The sequence below is a fragment of the Chrysemys picta genome, chromosome 1 (assembly GCF_011386835.1).
Source record: "Chrysemys picta bellii isolate R12L10 chromosome 1, ASM1138683v2, whole genome shotgun sequence".
NCBI classification, from domain to species: domain Eukaryota; kingdom Metazoa; phylum Chordata; order Testudines; family Emydidae; genus Chrysemys; species Chrysemys picta.
Window position 1 is genome coordinate 348316877 of NC_088791.1, and position 19594 is coordinate 348336470.

Here is a 19594-nt window from a genome sequence, read left to right on the forward strand (position 1 = left end):
AGAGGGGGCGAAAGACCTCTCTGGCTTTAAGATTAAGCTTGATAAGTTTATGGAGGGGATGGTTTGATGGTATACAGTGATTTTAGTCAATAGGTCAATAACAATGGTCAATGATGGGATATTAAAAGTTACTACAGAGAACTTTTCCAGGCGGTCTGGCTAGAGAATCTTGCCCGCATGCTCGGGGTTCAGCTGATCGCCATATTTGGGGTCGGGAAGGAATTTTCCTCCAGGGTAGATTGGCAGAGGCCCTGGAGGTTTTTCGCCTTCCTCCGCAGCATGGGGCAGGGGTCGCTTGCTGGAGGATTCTCAGCGACTTGAAGTCTTTAAATAATGATTTGGGGAGTTCAACAGCTAAGTCAAGGGAGAGAATTCTTCCAGGAGTGGGTGGGTCAGGTTTTGTGGCCCGCATCATGCGGGAGGTCAGACTAGATGATCATAATGGTCCCTTCTGACCTTAGAGTCTATGAGTCTATGAGATCTCCCTCACTGCCCAGCACCCCCCAACTGGCCCCACTGCCTAGCACCCCACAACACACAAACCTCCCCCACTGCCCAGCGCCCTCACACCCTCACAGCCCAGCACCCCCCGCACACCTCCCAGTCACTCACTCTACCACACCCTTCCCCCTTCCCTGGCCGCACTCACCAGCCCTGCTGGGAGGTCTCTGGCTCCTAGGGTGAGAGCAGCAAGGGGAGTCTCCAGTGGTGAGCGGGAGCCGGTTCGCGGGAACCGGTTGTTAAATTTAGAAGCCCTTTTAGAACCAGTTGTCCTGCGCGGGACCGGTTCTAAAAGGGCTTCTAAATTTAACAACCGGTAAGTTGAAGTGCCCAGGACCGTAGCTGGGGGGGAGCAGAGGGAGCGGCTGCTCCCCCTGAGCACATTATCCAAAAGTGGCGCCTTAAGAGCCGACCCCATGGGTGCTCCAGCTCTCCGCCCCGCTCCCCGGCCCCAGCTCACCTCCGCTCCGCCTCCGCCTCTGAACACTCTGCCCCGCTTCTCCCCCTCCCCACCCTGCTTCCCGCGAATCAGCTGTTTGCGCGGGAAGCCTGGGAGGGCAGAGAAGCAAGCGGCGGCTTCGTGCTCAAGCCCAGGGAGGTGGAGGCGGAGACGGAGCGGAGGTGAGCTGGGGTGGGAGGAGCCATCCGCGCCACAGCAGGTAACCCGGGGGGAGGGGCGCGCAGGGGAACCGCTCCCCGCCGCAGCTCACCTCCGCTCCGCCTCCCTGGGCCTGAGCGCGAAACCGCCGCTTGCTTCTCAGCCCTCCCAGCCTTCCTGCGTGAACAGCTGACTGGCAGGAAGCGGGGGGGCTGCAAGCTCAGACTGACCCGGTGCTCCAGGCACTGCGCGGTGGCAGCGTGGCCCGGCTCCAGCCGAGCGGCGCAGCTGTAGTGCCGCCAGCCACCTCCAGGCAGCGTGGTAAGGGAGCAGGGAGGGGGTGCTGGATAGAGGGCAGGGGAGTTCAGGGGTGTGGTGGGGGGCTGGATAGGGGTCGGGGCAGTCAGATGGCAGGGAACAGGGGGATTGAATGGGGGCAAGGGTCCCGGGGGGCAGTCAGGAAAGAGCAGGGGTTGGATGGGGTGGTGGGAGGCAGTCAGGGGCAGGGGTTCCAAGGGTGGTCAGGGGACAGGGAGAAGGGGTGGTTGGATGGGGAATCAGGAGAGGAGTTGGATGGGGCGGCGGAGGGCAGTCAGGGGACAGGGAAGGGGGTGGATGGGGCAGGGGTCCCGGGAGGGGCATCAAGGAACGCGGGGGGTTGGATGGGGCAGGAGTCCCGGGGGCGGGAGGTGGGCCAAAAAGTGCTCAGGACGGGGGCGGTGGCTGAGCCCTGTGTCCCGCTGGGGGGGGGAGGCGGGCAAGGGATCCGTGCCCGTGTCCCGCTTGGGGCAGTGGGGAGGGGCAGCGGCGCGCGCGGGCTCCGTGTCCCACTTGGGGCCGGGGGGGGAGGGGGAGCGTGGAGGCGCGGCGCCGCGCGCGGACTCCGTGTCCCGCTTGGGGCGGGGGGCGTGGAGGCGCGGCGGCGCGCGAGGGCTCCATCCCCGTGTCCCGCATTGCTGGCTCCTATCGGCGGGCAGGCACGCCACCAGGAGCTGCCCCAGGAAGCGCCGCCACGCCTGCCTCGGGACTTTGTGTGCGTGGGGTTTAGAATCCCCCCGCAGGCCGCACAGTGAGCCCACACGGGCCGCATGTGGCCCACGGGCCGTATGTTGTGCAGGCCTGGTCTTGTGGCATACTCTCCACATGTCTGAAAAGCATAAGACGCCATCTGCGGACAATGGCCCCAGTAGTCTGTAGACCGGAGCGACCATAAACATCTGCTTTACAAATGAAGTCGTTCCACTCTATGCCCAATATACAACGTTGGCATTTTATGTGGAAAGCCTCCAGCTTTGCCCACTCTGAGTGGCGCAGTCCCAATGTTTCGCAACCGTACAGCAGTACAGAGAGGATACAGCTCGATTAGATCCTGAACTTGGTTGTCGTGCCGAGATGATGTTGATTTCGTATTCATTGTAAACGACCCATGGCAGAGGCTGCAATGCCACACTCAGGCACCTAAATAAATGGCCTGACCTTTCTCAAATGCTGAATACCAAGAACTCCTCACTCGAATCTGCCGAAGCCGTGGCTGTTCAGCTCCTCTGAAAATCAATCCACTCGTTGAGATGCCTGAATATGAATGTTAGTGCCAGACTTTGGACAGTGACCTAGGAAGACATTGGCCTGAGCCTATGCATGGACTCTCATCCTACAATCCAGCCCCTCAAACAGATACATCCCAGCTTCTGACTGTGAGCCATTCAGCTACAATGGGGAGGCCTAGATGCTGTAAGTGAATTAACATGTAATGATAGATAGACAGATAGATAGATAGTAGAAGCTATTCTTTCTACCATCTGCCATATGGATTTGCTCTGTAGAGCTTGCTGTCCCTGTTACTCATGGGTATTTATGTTCCAGAGCCCCACATGAGAGAGGGAAGGATTTCAGGCCCAAGGCCCAAGTGGGGCAGGAAGAAGCACACGCTCACCTCAGTTGCCTTCTTTGCTGAGGTAAGTTTTGTTGACTTGTTGAACTGAGATTGCAGAGCGTTGCTCAGTCCCATATTCTCACAACTGGCAGTGCCCCATATGTATGTCTGGGGCACCTTGCATCCTCATTTCTTGACCTGTAAGTGGGGTGGCCTGGGGTTTATGTAAAAGGCAGGGATTGTGTTGAAACCATAATCATCCAGATACTTCTGAGGAAATCCCTCTGGAACAGTGGAAGTAGCATAGCATTCGGCCATCAGTCCCTCGGTAATTTGCCAGATTGTGACTACGTTTGATTTCCCGTGAGATGTCTTGAAAACTGCTCTCTTTGTTGAGAGGCTGAACCTCTGAAAGTTCGCCCTGGAGAATGTAAGCATTGACAGGAGAGCCGTTGTGTTGATTCCCTAGGGCGCACTGTCCAGCACGCCGGCAGACAGACCCAGATCAGGAGGCCTGGACTTGGTACGTGAACGTAAGTAATATCCTTAGGTTAGTGCAGTGAGGAAGCAGAGGTCCCAGGGTGTGGGTCAAGGAGATGGCAATGGGGACGCAGAGGCCCTGTCATGGCACCAATGGGGTCTAATTTGTACTGTGTGCTTTGGTCATCCACTGTGTGATGATCCTCTTCTGTAATGGGCGCCATCGGCCTGTTGTAATGGCTCCAACACGACCCTCCTCCCAGCCTCAGGAGAGGGAGGTGTTCCCAAGGGAGAGGGGGCATGGCTGCGGCATCCCCGAGGCTTCTCTGCTTTATGCTGGGGGCTGGCCCAGTGGCCAGATGGCCTCCAAGTTGGTGGGGGTGGCGCACAAAAGCGGCTTTCAGGCACATTCCCACGCAGCTGCCAGGATCTGCACTGAGCCTAGGATCTGCAGAACCAGATCACAGGCTGGGCCTCAAGGCTGGCAGGTTGGCAGATGCTGCACTGAGCAGCAGAGTTACTCTGTATCCTGAGTCAGGAAGCTTTTCTGCTGTTTCGCTGATCAGAGGAGCCTGGTAGTTAAATGAGGCAGGAAGATACACCTGGTTAATGCAAAGACACAGATGGAGCCCTGGAAGCCCGTATTTCCTGGTGTTTAGTCAAAGAAGATCAGGCCTGGGCAATATGACTTGACAGTCCTCAGCAAGGACTCATCAGAGAGACCCTCAGATGGAAAGAGGGAGGAGGTGGGGGATATTGGGTACAAACTCCCCAGATCCAGTTTCTTAGTCCGGGATCTGAGTGAGGGTGAGACCAGCCCGTCAATCAAAGGAAATAGTGGACAGTGAGATGGTTATAGGCTAAGCCTAGTGATGCAGGAATGAGTCCAACCCCTCTTTGTTCAAGGTGGCCTGATCCAAACAAAGCTCACGGAAGTCAGTCTCTCTGTTGTCTTTAATGGACTTTGGCCCAGGCCCATGGAGAAGGGAATGTGTTCTTTGAGCCCTACAAAGGACAGAGCAGAGACCATTTCCATCATTAATAGTGTGATGATTGAGCTGGAATAAAGCTAATCCAGGGTTCCCCTTTCTCTGCTGTTGCTAAACTTCTTTTTTCCTTGTTGAGCCCCCAACACACGAACTGCTGGGCACCGCCAAAGTCCACAAAGAGGAGAAAAGAGGGAGGAGCAGCATCCGCCTGCTAAAATTCATGGCTGAGGACGGACCAAGTAACCTTTGACCCTGGCTAGCTCATTATGCGTTCCACAGGGGACCCTTATTACATAACAGTACAGTGATTGGCCAGCCCCAGGCTGGCAGGATAAACCCAGAGCACAGCAACCTCTGTCCTCATGACTGAAATGGGCTAGTGCCACTAGACTGGGCCATGCCTCCTTCACCTCTATTACGCAGCAGTAGGGGTGTGAATCACAGCAAGGAGATCAAAGCTCTGTAGAGCTAGAGACAAGCTCTCTCCTCGCCACCTTTCATATGGCAATTCTCACCCCTTCCCCATCCCCACCCTCCCCCCCACACACACATTTACAGAGGAGACTCTAGACAAAATACAGCAAAGGGCAAAATAACTGGTCCCTGGACTGTAGGAGGAGAGTTATGGGCACGGAGTGAGGGAGCTGATGGCAAGGGGAAGGCTCCGGGCGCGTGTGGTCCCGGTGATCAGCGAGCCTACGGGAGTTATTCACATTCTCAGGAGGCCGGGACAATTGCTTAAAACTAAGACAGGAAAGCTGGAGGCAAGACCACGTTAACCATGAAAGCAGCCTGTCGGTTTGCCTGGGACGGGGACAGTCCAGCTCGCAGCGTAGTTCTCCTACAGTCGCTCTGGACTGACTCTGGCTCTTGTCCCCACTGAGTCTCCCACCCCAGCCACCATGCGCACATGAGCCCAGGGCGATTCTCAGGAGACCCCTATTTTCTGAACAACGGCTTCAGGAAGGACCTGGCTGGCTGGGAAAGCGCAGAGCACTACAGAGCCGGCTGGGCCCTTCATGTTTTTCAGCCTGTCGGCATATTGGATTCAGACTAATTCTCAGGCTGAACTCTATTTAGAACAGGTACCTTTGTTCCTTCCTGTGCTAACGTCACTCCGCTTTGGGGGAGAATAAGGACAAAGGCCTATTAGAGATCTGTAGAAAGCCCATCTGGGAGACAGATTCATCCACAGCTGCTACTGTGAGATTCTGACAGCTTCCTCTGAACCACCGGGTGCTGGCTGCTCTCAGAGATGGGGTCCTGGACTGGCTGGAACTCAAGTTTTGATTCAGTCTGCTAATGCCTATAGCTAGTCCTTCACTAGTCAGTACCAGACGCCAAGAACCAGCTCCTCGGATGGTGCAAATTGGCTTAGCGCTATGGACGGCAATGGAGCTCTGCAAATTCCCACCAGCTGAGGGTCTCTAGCCCTGCAGCATCAGTGACTCAGGACACTGGAGGGTGTTGGCCGAGGCTCTGAAATGATCATGGCAGTGAGAGATGGGCTCAGACTGGAAACCCCAAACCCAGCACTGGTGGACTTGGGGACGCTGAGATCTGGATCCGGAGCCAGAGCTGAACGATGTGGCTTGGGGCAGTCGCTGATTACAATAACCCCTGGTGTGTAGCTGGGCTGTGTGCACTGCACGCTGGGCTCCCAACTGCAGGATTTGACTAGTAGCCTTTTAAAAAAAAAGGTTTTGAGGTGCAGAAGGACAAGGAAAAATGTGACACCCTGTCCCAGACCCTGAGCTATTTCTGTGGTACAGGGGTCCCTTTACGAACACAGCAGCCATCTCCATACAGCAGCTAACAAAAGAAAAGCTTCCATGATCCTTAAATCCTGACCCTGTCCCTCTTCCATCCTGCACTGTCCTTTATTACACAAAGGCCTTGTCTACACTTACGTCAGCACGTAGGGTGCGTGTAGCTCCACGTGAAAGGCTGTGGTAGGGAGGGCAGCCAGGCTCAGCTCGAGGAGCTGCCGGTGCCATTCCGCACTGCCTCCCCCCACCAGAGCCTTTCCCCACTGGAATCTTTCACTGCCGTGGGGAAAGGCTCTGGCAGCGGGGAAGGGGCAGGACTCTACCCTACTAAATATAGCAGCGTAGACACGGGAGGCCCTGCATGGGCATGTAGGGTGCATAGCCATAGGGTTCAAGCGTCCCTTTACTTGCCTTAGCCAGGCCTCACCATCTACACTGCTGTTACACCCGTGCTAGCAGGGTCGAAATAGCCCCAAGTGTAGACCTACCCAAAGCAACCACCTCTGTTCCTGGAGTCCTAATTGACTGCGCTTGAAGCGGCTTGGGGATTGCAAAGGAAGGCAGGGTCCAAGTTAACACCCTAGCCAGCAGCAGCCCCTCTGGTGGGAATTTGTCCTGGGCTCACTGCAAGGAAACAGTTCCCCCTTAGTTAGGACTTTGTATTGTTCTTCCAAAAAAGTAAGGCAGAAACTAGTCATGTAAGCCACTCCCCACAGGGTGGCGCTGATGCTTTGCCTCCCCTACGTTTTTCTCCTCTTAGGTCCCTTTGCAGCGGGTCAGATTATGTCCCGTCTCTGTGCCCATTGATGCAGTCTGAGTAGCAGGAGCCCTTCAGCCCCACGGTGACATGGGCTGTTATGTGTTTGAATGATTAATCCTTCCTCTTCCTATTCCAGGCCAGAAGGGCTGAGGTGCTGTTTCCCGAGGAGCTGTTCCAGGACTAGCGAGGTAAGCACAGACACGGGCCGTGCACTACAGCTCTAGGTACACCCAGGAGCGCCGCCAGCGTTTTTGCCGCCCTAGGTGGCGGAAGGTCCCGCCCCCGAAATGTCGCCCCTGACAGGCGGCAGAAGGTCCCGCCCCCGAAATACCGACGACAACGGGGGCAGCCGAAGATCCGGCCGCCGCGGTCGCCGCCCCCCAAATGTTAGTGCCCAAGGCAACCGCCTAGGTTGCCTAATGGGTTGTACCGGCCCTGGGTACACCCCTGTAACCCTAGAGGGGCAGGAAACGTGGTCCTTTCAGGTGGAAAGGATGGTCGTTTTAATATGAGTGTAGAGTGTTTAGATGCAAGCTGGATGGATAGAAACAGAGAGTTTGGAAGATCAATATGTAGCTGAAGATCATTGTTTTTACTGTGTTTTCCCCATCTCATAGGAGCCTTTCCAAGCGTCACAGAAGGACGGGCCACAGTTAACATGGCATCGAGTTGTTTGTTGCATAATAAAGCTGCTGCTGATTTCCAAGTGTGTGCGGCCAACTTTGCTCACTGTGCACTAGGCCGCGTGTAGCCATGTGACTGAGATGTCGGCCATCTCTTTTCTGGGCACTGCACCTTTAATAGTAGAGGAATCTTGCTGGCTGCCAGCATCCTGGCTAGGGTTGCCAGGTGTCCGGTTTTCGACCGGAACACCCGCTCGAAAAGGGACCCTCGCGGCTCCGGTCAGCACTGCTGACTGGGCTGTCAAAAGTCCGGTTGACGTGCGGCTGGCAGGCTCCCTACCTGGCTCCATGTGTCTCCCCGCAAGCAGCGACATGTCCCTCGGCTCCTAGATGGAGGGACGGCCGCAGCCCCATGCACAGCCCCCACCCCAAGCGCTGGCTCCGCATCTCCCATTGCCTGGGAGCCGCGGCCAATGGGAGCTGCAGGGGTGGCACCTGAGGGTGGAGACAGCGTGCAGAGCTGCCTGACTGCACCTCCGCCTAGGAGCCAAGGGACATGTTGCCCTTTCCCTGGAACCAGCTGAGGTAAACACCACCCGGAGCCCGCACTCCAAAACCCCTCCTGCACCCCAACCCCCTGTCCCAGCTCTGAGCCCCCTCCTGCACCCAAGCTTGGGGATTGGTCCTGCTTTGAGCAGGGGGTTGGACTAGATACCTCCTGAGGTCTCTTCCAACCCTGATCTTCTATGACTCTATGATTCCCTCCCAGAGTCTGCACCCCCCCCCAACACCCCAACACCCTACCCGGGCCCTGAGCCTCCCCTGCACCCCAGAGCCTGCACTCCTAGCCGGAGCCCTCACCTCCCCCCCCCCGCATTCCAACTGCCTGCCCCAGCACTGAATCCCTTCCCCCACCTGTCATCCCCAGCCCCACCCCAGAGCCCGCACCCCCAGCTGGAGCCCTAACCTCCTCCCACACCCCAACCCCCAGCCCCAGCCCTGAACCCCATCCCGCACCCAAACTTTCCTGAAACACACGCCCCACCCCCCTGCCGCAACTTGGACCCTCCTCCTGCACTCCAAACTCCTCGTCACCAGCCCGGAGCCCACACCCCCAGCTGGAGCCCTCACCCCCTCCCACTCCCCAACCACCTGCCCCAGCCCGGTGAAAATGAGGGAGTGGAGTGAGGGTGGGGGAGAGCGAGCGACAGAGGGCGGGGGGAATGGAGTGAGCGGGGGTGGGGCCTCGGAGACGGGGCGGGGCAGGGCCTCGGTGATGGGGTGGCAATGGAAGGGGCCTTGGAGAAGGGTTAGGGCAGGGGTGTTCGGTTTTGTGTGATTAGAAAGTCAGCAGCCCTAACGCTGACTTTCGGGGGCAGGGGGCAAAGCCGGGGGGCCTGCTGTAGTCTGATCAATGGCTGGAGTTCCAAGTGGTGCCTGTTGGCTCACAGTGGAGCAAGTTCAGCCTTTCCTTTCGAAAACTCAGCCGGGCATTTTGAAGGAGAATCTCAGCTTTCTTCTTCTTTTCTTTCAAGTGAGTCGCTCTAGATTTTATGGTTGTGGGTAAATACTTGAAAATGTGAACTCCAAAGGCTCAAAAACCAGAGAGCAAATCATTTATTGATTTATTAACCTCATGATTTGGGGGGGACATGACATGATTTTTGAACATGGGGTGTTGGCCCTACTGCCTCTGCGTCTAACCCTTGGCAGGGGGAAAGGTACTTCCTCCTCGTGGGTTGCCAATTTAGGTTGGACGTATTCCTGAAGGGTTCATAACATGACATAATCCTTAATTAAAGATTAATCTTGAATTCATGGAGACACCAAGCCAATCCTGGAGGCTTGGCAACCCTACCTGCAGCACGAGCCACCTTCTCTCAAGAAGAAACACCTACAAGCGACGTCCCCCAGCTCTGCCCACTCTCTGTTTTCTTGCTCCATTTTATCATTCTGTCTTCATCACAAATCACCCTTTCCCCTGCCCTGTGGGTCATTCTATCTGTTCCTCTTCCTTGCGTGTCTCCCTCCCTCCATCTTTGTTCCTCGTTCTCTGGTCCCACCTGTTTCCTCCCTCCCTTGTTCTCTACCTCATCTTCTGCTTTGCCCACCCTTGATTCATCTCCCACCTAGAAATTTAGCCAGGAGAGTGGGGGTAACCCCCCAATTCTGGCAAAAAGTGGTGTGGGATGTTCAGCAACAACCCCTGATTGGGATCTCAGTTTTACGGCTCCTCCGGCAGGTGGTCCAGCAGCAGAGCGCCTCCTAGCCCCACTGGCTCAGTATTGACACAAGGGACCTCCAGCTCCTGCATTCCAAGCAGTGCAGGCTGGAAGATTCATAGTTGGCCAGGGGGAACTCAGACCAAATCTGAGTGACATTTGATGAGGAGGTAAACAATCATGAGTTAAAAGGTCTTGCAAAAACAAATCCTCAGGTGCCCGCAGATGCTCCTACACATTGGCATTCTCTGAGATCACGGCCTGCTCCTGTTCCTCCTCCTGTTCATGTGTAGAGAAAAGCCTGAAACACTTGGAGAGCTTTAATTTTCTCTGCCCCATGCAGAGGTAACAGGATAAATGATCCACACCTCTGCTTACTTCTCTGTGGGGAAAACACACCTGTTCTGCATTGCTCGAGCCACAGGGTGACTCATGGGAATGCAAACGTTCTCACTGGCCTCCCGAGAGCCACATCAAACACGGAGCCGTGGCAGGAAACAAACCTACCAGACTGTAGGTCACGGCAAGTTCGGCTCTGGACTGTATTTCACCTGCAAACTGTTAACAATACAGGCAGCTCCAGAGGGAGTGCCACCAAAACACCCCTGGTTCAGCTTTGTGTTTACAAGAGCAACTAAGGACACGGACAGTAACAGACCCAGAGCTAGGTTCTTGACACTACTGGTTTCCTAGGGCATAGGTTTCTGGCCCTATGCCCAGTGCAATTCAAATCTGTTATTATTATTATTTATTTGGATTTCAGTAGAACCTAACGGCCCCAGTCCATTGTGCCAGGTGCTGTATATGTGTTTGTTATTTATATTACCATACGATTTAGGCGCCCCAGTCATGGACTAGGCCCCATTGTGTCAGGTGCTGCACAAACACAACACAAAAGACAATCCCTGCCATGAAGAGCTGACAATCTATCAATGGGATCAATCTTCACACTGTGCACAGTCTCTTCACAAGCGCACAGTCAACCTGCAAAACTATAACAGGGTTCAAAGAAGAACTAGATACATTCATGGAGGATTAGGGTTGCCACCCGGCCAGTCCGAGTTCCGGCTTGTGTGTCCAGGAGCCATTTGACAAGACCTGATATCTGGGTTTTTTGGATCTGGAGTGGAAGAGGTGGATCAGAGGGTGTGGTCTGGGAGAGAGGTTTATCTCACGGTGACACTAACACTTTTGACTGGCTGGCCAGGAAGTACCGCCCCCTCATATCTGAGGACTTCCTGAAACAATCAGAAACACATATGGACTGGGGCTGCAATTGCTCTCCAACAGTCCCACCTCTGGGACCCACTTCTGGGATTCACAGCATGGCAGTCAGCACGTCCCAGAGCGCATGTGGGTGTCCAGCGCCATGGGGCTGGAATTCCACTCTTGCCCATCATAAGTGCCAGCTGCCACGCTGCCGCGGGAGGGATTAGGAGCATTTAGATCCCAGGCTGTGATTAGGTCGCTGACGTTCCTTTGTACAGACGAACACCTTTCACCTGGGATTCGGGGCAGGACTGCTAAGGGCGCAGCCGCAGAATGCGCCTGGTCCAGTGAAGCTGCCTGCAGAAAAGAGCATCTGAGTGGCAAGGAATGGCTGAACTGGGCAGGGTAAGGACGCGACAGGTGAAGCCTCTGGTATGGCCCTCGAGGTGGATATGTTCTGTATGCGGCTCCTCCAATACATTACGTAAAGAAGAACCCCACGGACTAGACAGTGCCATATAGGCACAACCCTGGTAAAGTTTTATGAATGAAACAATATTCATTCATAAAACCGGTTACCCCAATAACTGGCTAATTAACAGTTAAAATGCTTGTTAAGAGCCATAGCTGTTCAGTCAGCTGCCTTTGTAAGTTTCACTATCAATCCAATTCCTGCTTAAATCACTGAGACTTGCACTGCTTAGAATCATAGAATATCAGGGTTGGAAGGGACCTCAAGAGGTCATCTAGTCCAACCCCCTGCTCAAAGCAGGACCAATTCCCAGCTAAATCATCCCAGCCAGGGCTTTGTCAAGCCGGGCCTTAAAAACCTCCAAGGAAGGAGACTCCACCACCTCCCTAGGTAACGCATTCCAGTGTTTCACCACCCTCCTAGTGAAATAGTGTTTCCTGATATCCAACCTGGACCTCCCCCACTGCAACTTGAGACCATTGCTCCTTGTTCTGTCATCTGCCACCACTGAGAACAGCCGAGCTCCATCCTCTTTGGAACCCCCCTTCAGGTAGTTGAAGGCTGCTATCAAATCCCCCCTCATTCTTCTCTTCTGGAGACTAAACAATCCCAGTTCTCTCAGCCTCTCCTCATAAGTCATGTGCTCCAGACCCCTAATCATTTTTGTTGCCCTCCGCTGGACTCTTTCCAATTTTTCCACATCCTTCTTGTAGTGTGGGGCCCAAAACTGGACACAGTATTCCAGATGAGGCCTCACCAATGTCGAATAAAGGGGAACGATCACGTTCCTCGATCTGCTGGCAATGCCCCTACTTATACAGCCCAAAATGCCGTTAGCCTTCTTGGCAACAAGAGCACACTGTTGACTCATATCCAGCTTCTCGTCCACTGTGACCCCTAGGTCCTTTTCAGCAGAACTGCTACCTAGCCATTCGGTCCCTAGTCTGTAGCAGTGCATGGGATTCTTCCGTCCTAAGTGCAGGACTCTGCACTTGTCCTTGTTGAACCTCATCAGGTTTTTTTCTGCCCAATCCTCTAATTTGTCTAGGTCCCTCTGTATCCGATCCCTACCCTCTAGTGTATCTACCACGCCTCCTAGTTTAGTGTCATCTGCAAACTTGCTGAGAGTGCAGTCCACACCATCCTCCAGATCATTAATAAAGATATTAAACAAAACCGGCCCCAGGACCGACCCTTGGGGCACTCCACTTGAAACCGGCTGCCAACTAGACATGGAGCCATTGATCACTACCCGTTGAGCCCGACGATCTAGCCAGCTTTCTATCCACCTTACAGTCCATTCATCCAGCCCATACTTCTTTAACTTGGTGGCAAGAATACTGTGGGAGACAGTATCAAAAGCTTTGCTAAAGTCAAGAAATAACACATCCACTGCTTTCCCCTCATCCACAGAGCCAGTTATCTCATCATAGAAGGCAATTAGGTTAGTCAGGCACGACTTCCCCTTCGTGAATCCATGCTGACTGTTCCTGATCACTTTCCTTTCCTCTAAATGTTTCATAATTGATTCCTTGAGGACCTGCTCCATAATTTTTCCAGGGACTGAGGTGAGGCTGACTGGCCTGTAATTCCCCGGATCCTCCTTCTTCCCTTTTTTAAAGATGGGCACTACATTAGCCTTTTTCCAGTCATCCGGGACCTCCCCCGATCGCCATGAGTTTTCAAAAATAATGGCTAATGGCTCTGCAATCTCACCCGCCAACTCCTTTAGCACCCTCGGATGCAGCGCATCCGGCCCCATGGACTTGTGCACGTCCAGTTTTTCTAAATAGTCCCGAACCACTTCTTTCTCCACAGAGGGCTGGTCACTTCTCCCCATGCTGTACTGCCCAGTGCAGCAATCTGGGAGCTGACCTTGTGCGTGAAGACAGAGGCAAAAAAATCATTGAGTACATTAGCTTTTTCCACATCCTCGGTCACTAGGTTGCCTCCCTTATTCAGTAAGGGGCCCACACTTTCCTTGATTTTCTTCTTGTTGCTAACATACCTGAAGAAACCCTTCTTGTTACTCTTAACATCTCTTGCTAACTGCAACTCCAAGTGTGATTTGGCCTTCCTGATTTCACTCCTGCATGCGTGAGCAATATTTTACTTCAGTATTGTAACTTCTGTTCACCATTTATTACACTTGCCCACAGTGTAACTTCTGTTCACTGTTTGCCATCCATTATACTTGTCTATATTGTAACTTCTGTTCCCTGTTTGCCATATTGTCATTCAAACCCCACTTTAAAACACTTACTCCATTTTGTAAGGGCTTGCTGCAACCTTCAGTTTTGCAAACCCTGCTGTAATCTTATTAGTTTAGTCAGGGCCGGCTTTAGGAAGTGAGGGGCCCAATTCGAACATTTTCGGCGGGGGGATGGCTTTAAAAAAAAAAAAACATGTAAAAAACACCTTTAATTTCTTCCATGTATTATTTACTTTCCATAACTATATAAATAATAACAAAATTATATATTACATACATTGCGTAATGTATGCGGATGCATGCTAAGCCTACCTAAAGTTATTGACACACACCCCAGGACCCCTGCCCCATCCAACAACCCCTTCTCTCTGTCCCCGACTGCCCCTGGAACCCCTGCCCCTGACTGCCCCCCACCGCCCAACCCAATCCCTGCTCCTTCCTCACTGCCCCCCCAGGACCCTTGCCCCCATTCAATCCCCCTGTTCCCTGCCATCTGACCGCCCCGACCCCGATCCACCCCCCCACAACCCTAGGGTTACCATTCGTCCGGATTTACCCGGACATGTCCTCCTTTTTGTTCTAAAAATAGCGTCCGGGGGGAATTTGTAAAGCACTCAAAATGTCCGGGATTTCCCCCCTCCCCCGGCAGAGCAGAGCGAGCGGCTGGGAGGGCTGCAGGAAAGTCCCGGGCTGGACTCTGGAGCAGCTGGAGAGGAGCCGGATCCGCCCTGCATTCTGAGCCAGCAGCTCTCCCCTGCAGCCCGGTCCAGCAGCACTGTGCAGGGCCAGACCGGGTTTTGTTGTGCAGGGCCAGGGACCGGGTTTTGTTGTGCTGGGGAGCGCAGCCACGTGTCCCGCTCGCACAGAGCCCAACACCCTGTTCTGAGCAGCAGGGTAAGGGGGCCAGGGGGCAGGAGAAGGGGCAGGGAGGTTCTGGAGGGGGCAGTCAAGAAACGGGGGGGGGGCTTTTTGGGGGGAGTGGAGAAAGTTTTGGGCAGTCAGGGTACAGATAGGGGGTAGGGTCCTGGGGGCAGTTGGGGGGGGTCTTAGGAGGGGGCAGTTAGGGGACAAGGAACAGGGAGTCTTAGGTAGGGGGTGGGGTTCTGGAGGGCAGTTAGGAGCAGGGGTCCCAGGAGGGGGCAGTCAGGGGACAAGGAGCGGGGGGGCGGGTGGGGGGTTGGGAGTTCTGGGGGGGCTGTCAGGGGGCAGGAGTGGGGAGAGGGATCGGAGCAGTCAGGGGACAGGGAGCAGAGGGGTTTAGATGGGTTGGGAGTTCTGGGCGGGGGCTGTCAGGGGGTGGGGAGTGGTTGGATGGGGCATGGGAGTCCCAGGGGTCTGTCTGGGGGTGGGGGTGTGGATAAGGGTTGGGGCAGTCAGGGGACAAGAGGCAGGGAGGCTTAGATAGGGAGTGGAGTCCTGGGGGGCAGTTAGGGGCAGGGGTCCCAGGAGGGGGCAGTCAGGGGACAAGGAACGGGGGGAGGGTTGGGGGTTCGGGGGGCGCGGGAAGTGGGAGGGGCAGGGGCGGGGCTAGGGCGGGGCTCCTCCCGTCCTCTTTTTTGCTTGCTGAAATATGGTAACCCTACACAACCCTCCGAACTCCCCTGCCCTCTTCCAACACCTGCTCCCTGCCCCCTTACCGCGCTGCCTGGAGCCGCTCGGCCGGGTCCAGGTCTGGTCCGGGCCCGCTCAGCCCAGGCCTGGGTCCGCTCGGTCTGGGCCGGGTCCGGGCCAGATCCGCTCAGCTGGATCCGGGCCGGAGCCGCTGGGCCAGGGCCGGGCTGGAGCCTCTCGGTCCGTGCTGGCGCCGCTTGGCTGGGGCTGGCGCCGCAAGGCCCGAGCTGAGCCGGGCCAGAGCCGCTCAGCCGGGTCCATGTCCGGGAAGGGGCCAGGCCAGAGCCTCTCGGGCTGGGCCGGCGCCACTTGGCCAGGGCTGGCACCGCGGGGCCCGAGCCAGGCCGGAGCCGCTCAGCCGGTTCTGGGTCTGGATCCGGGCTGGAGCCACTCAGCCGGGACCGAGACCGGCGCCGCCGGGCCGGGCCAGAGCCACTCGGCCGGGACCGGGCTGGGGGTGTTTGGCCGGGGGGCCAGGCCAGAGGCAGCCGCGTGCTCGGCCAGGGCCGGACTGGGCCTCACTGAGCCTCCCTGGAACTCTCCTCGCATCCCCCCCTGCCCCCTGCTTACCTCCTGCCTGCTGCTTGTTTCAGGCTTCCTACGAACATCTGATTCACGGGAAGCAGGGGAGGGGGAGGAGAAGGTGGGCGGAGCGTTCAGGGGAGGAGGGGTAAGTGGGCCGGGGGCAGGGTGGAGCGCTGCGCGGGGCCCCATTCAGGGGAATCGGCCGAATCGGCCTAAAGCCGGCCCTGAGGCTGCACCGGGTTATTTGTGCTTTGTGGCATGACTGTAATCCACATTCAGTCTGATCTCTGTGTACCCTAGCTCATTAATAGACAAACCCAAGAGATATACCCGAGTTACACTTCAGACAAGGTGTAACCCTTCTGCCAGGTGGAGCTGACAGCAACCAGGGCTGGGATCAGTATCTAGGGGTTCCTTTTCAACAATACAACACAGAACTGGCTCGAGCCCCCACCCAGTAACCTGGGAAAATTCCACACCACCCCTGGGTGCCTGAACGGCAAAACTTCCCACTCGCAAGCACAGAGTCTGAGTGTAGAAAAGAAACTTTTAATGAAAGGAGGGAAGTCACCCAGCATGAATTAAGGGAAATGGCACAAGCAGGATTCATAAACATAAAACTGAGCAGGACACCCACCCCAGAGCGCGTGGGGCAGAGCCTTCCGCCTCATGTTCTACAATCAAAAGTTCCTTTTCTGTGCCCCTCTCTGCTCCCTCACCATACCCCCTCTCAGGGGTTGTCCTTGGTCAGTGAAGACCCAGGGGTCAGAGGTGCATCTGTGTGAGTTCACCTCCCACCCGCAGAAGAAAGCACCTTGCTTGCTCTGCCATCTGAGCACTTGTTCTGGCTGGTTGCCCTACCAGTGGTGGTTCCTCTCCGCTGGCTGCTCCGCCAGCCACTTGTTCGCTGCGCCCGCCGGCCACCTGCCTCTCTGCTGGTCAGTCTCTTAATGATTTTCAGCTTTTTGCAGGCTGGGTAGAAACACAACCCCACCACAAGTGATTTCAGCTCTTATTTAAGCACTTAAATAATAAAGGCTTTTAAGAGAGCCTATTTAGCTCTGTCTTTGAACAGTGGGAAGGACCAAGTTAAACCTGACCAGGGACCCTTTGGAAGAATCCACCTTTTTTGGCTGGGACACCTGGCATTTGAGACCCTGGCTTAATGAGGTCTTTTCAGCTGAGGGTGAACCCCTCACTTGGCCTAGACTAAGCACAGTTCTGCTCCCCTTTATTCATACAACAACATTGATAACTACATCTCACTACCCCTGCTTTCAGTACTAAAGTGATTTGTAACCCAACACCAGCCAAAGTGGATCACTTTGAGCAACACAGCTCTATCTGCTGGATATCTTGGCAGAGTAGGTGTGTTCATGTAAATACAGTTTGCTACTGAAGTCTCTCCCCTCCCAGCTAGCTGTCAGGAGAGATCTCATTCAAACCCTGCTTACATAGGTATCCCTGGGGATGGGAACTCAACTGGTAACACTACAAGCTACCATTTACCTACATGTGCCATACAGAGTCCTTGAATGCACCTTCGCTCCTAGGTATAAAACTGGTCTGCTGTTAAACACCTTTTTCAAAACATAATTATTATTAAACATAGGGATGAAGGATGGTCTTCTGATTACAGCACCGGGCTGGGAATCAGGAGATCTGAAATCTATTCAGGGCCTGCCCATCAGACTCCTCGGTGCTCTTGTACACAAGTCACTTAGCAGCTTCATGCCTCAGTTTCCCCACCTGTAAAAGTGGGTAATAACAGCTAGCTGATAGGGGTATTGTGTGGCTTAATATATCCATGATTTTTGAGATCTTTGGATGGCAGCTGATACAGAAGTGTTGTTATGCTTTCCTTAAGGGGGTATCGGTCATCTATGGTGCTTATATGGCCTCCATCACCACAGCAACTGAGAGCCTTGCAATCTTTAATGTATTTATACTCAGGACACCCCTGGGAGGCAGGGCAATGCTATTATGCCCATTGCACAGTGCAGATCTGAGACTCAGGAACGAAGTGACTTGCCCAAGGTCACACAGGAAGTCTGTGGCAGGGGAGGGACTTGAGAAAGGATGTCACCCTTGGTGTCCTGGCTAAGTTCCAGTTTGTGTAGTTAATGGTCATTTGTCTCCTTATATTTTCCTTGACGTTTCATATGGATCCACAATTCCTAAAATGGTAGGCAGTGTTGCCCTGTGCTGTGAAACAACTGCCATGTTACACCCCAGAACTGGCTGTGTTTCGGTGGTGGTGGAACAGATACCTGCTGTACATGCTGTCTGGAAAGCTCTTTGGATTCTTTGAGCAAATGGGAACAATTATTCATAAACATTCCTCCCCTGATGGCTGTTGGTCAAACAACGACAGGTCAAAATTGCATTGGTGCTTTAAGTAAGCTGAGGCCACAAACTCATTTCACCTGTGATCTCCGCCAAAGTTGAAACGACTGGGCCATCTGTTTAAGAACTAGTGTGAGAACAGAAAAACATGTGAGCAAAGAATTAAACCAAGGTGAAGGAATCTATTGAACTATGTTGTCTCCTAATGATTTTGTTCTCAGCAAGCTGTCTTTTCCCCCTTACATTATTTTGGGATCGTGGGGGAGGAGAATTTGGTAACCTGTTTTGAATAGAAACAAAGATGAAAGCCTCCATGTCAGGACAGGGGGAGCTGGCAGTTGGCAGGGGCGGTTGGAGGACGTCAGGCCTGATGATGCATTACTCATTTGAGCTATCTGTCTTGTGCATGGACTTTTAAGACAAGTACTCATGGGTTAATATCAGCTGGCCTATGAAAATCCCTGATGCCCCAGCTAACTTCTGCCTAATAACACAGTACCAATCCAGTGGCCACCCAGGATATGTGGCTGTAGATTTGTTACACTGGCAGGACTGAGTGTAGGTAAAACCCAGACTCGGGAGCACAAGTTTTTCCTAAAAAGAGGAGTGTGCAATGAACTAGCCAGTATGTCTAGGTACCACTGTCTTCTATGGGATGGAATTGCTCAACTCTTTGTCATAGGCCCTATAGTGCTGTAAGCAGAGTCAGGATAAGCTCTCCCCTGACATCTGGTGGTGAATTATGGCGAGGGTGGAAAAGAACTTCAGGAGCTGAGCCATTTGCAGGGGCAGCTGGAGCGGTTCATGGGACGGCTGGTGGAGTGGAGCGGCTGGCAGAGCTGAGCAGTTTGCGGGGACGGCTGGAGGAGCGGAGCGGCGCGGCTGGTAGAGTGAAGCCATCCGTGATAAAGGCTGCAGCAGAACTCCACAGAGAGGTGGGGCAGTTGGCCTCGGACCACGTAAGGTGTCTCTTAGCATCCTGTGTGCCCCCCCCCCCCATTTCTGCCCAGGCTGGGGGGGGGTAAAACTCTGCAGATAAACTTTTGAACTCTGGGGCGGCAGTGACCAGGGACAGAGACTTTGGGGTTGTTGGACTTTGGGGTGATTGGACTTAAAACCCTGAGGGGAAAAGGACACTGCCAAACTTACGTGGAGGTGGGTCTTTTGCTCATGGTTTGTGTTATGAATCCTGTTTGTGGTGTTTCCCCAACATAATGCCGCATTGTTTCCCTCCTTTATTAAAAGGCTTTTGCTACACTCAGACTCTGTGCTTGCGAGAGGGGAAGTATTGCCTCCTAGAGGCGCTCGGGGGGGTGGTATGTAATTGTCCCAGGTCACTGGGTGGGGGCTCGAGCCGGTTTTGCATTGCGTTATTGAAACGGAACCGCTAGATACTGAACCCGG

General features: G+C 54.4%; 1 long non-coding RNA gene across 1 annotated transcript; it reads left to right on the forward strand.

The window, feature by feature from the left end:
- The first annotated feature begins 2969 nt into the window (after positions 1-2969).
- LOC135984138 (uncharacterized) lies at positions 2970-7159 on the forward strand. The gene is made up of 3 exons (XR_010602049.1): positions 2970-3054; positions 3442-3505; positions 7107-7159. It is a non-coding gene; the product is annotated as an uncharacterized LOC135984138 (long non-coding RNA).
- The last annotated feature ends 12435 nt before the right edge of the window (positions 7160-19594 follow it).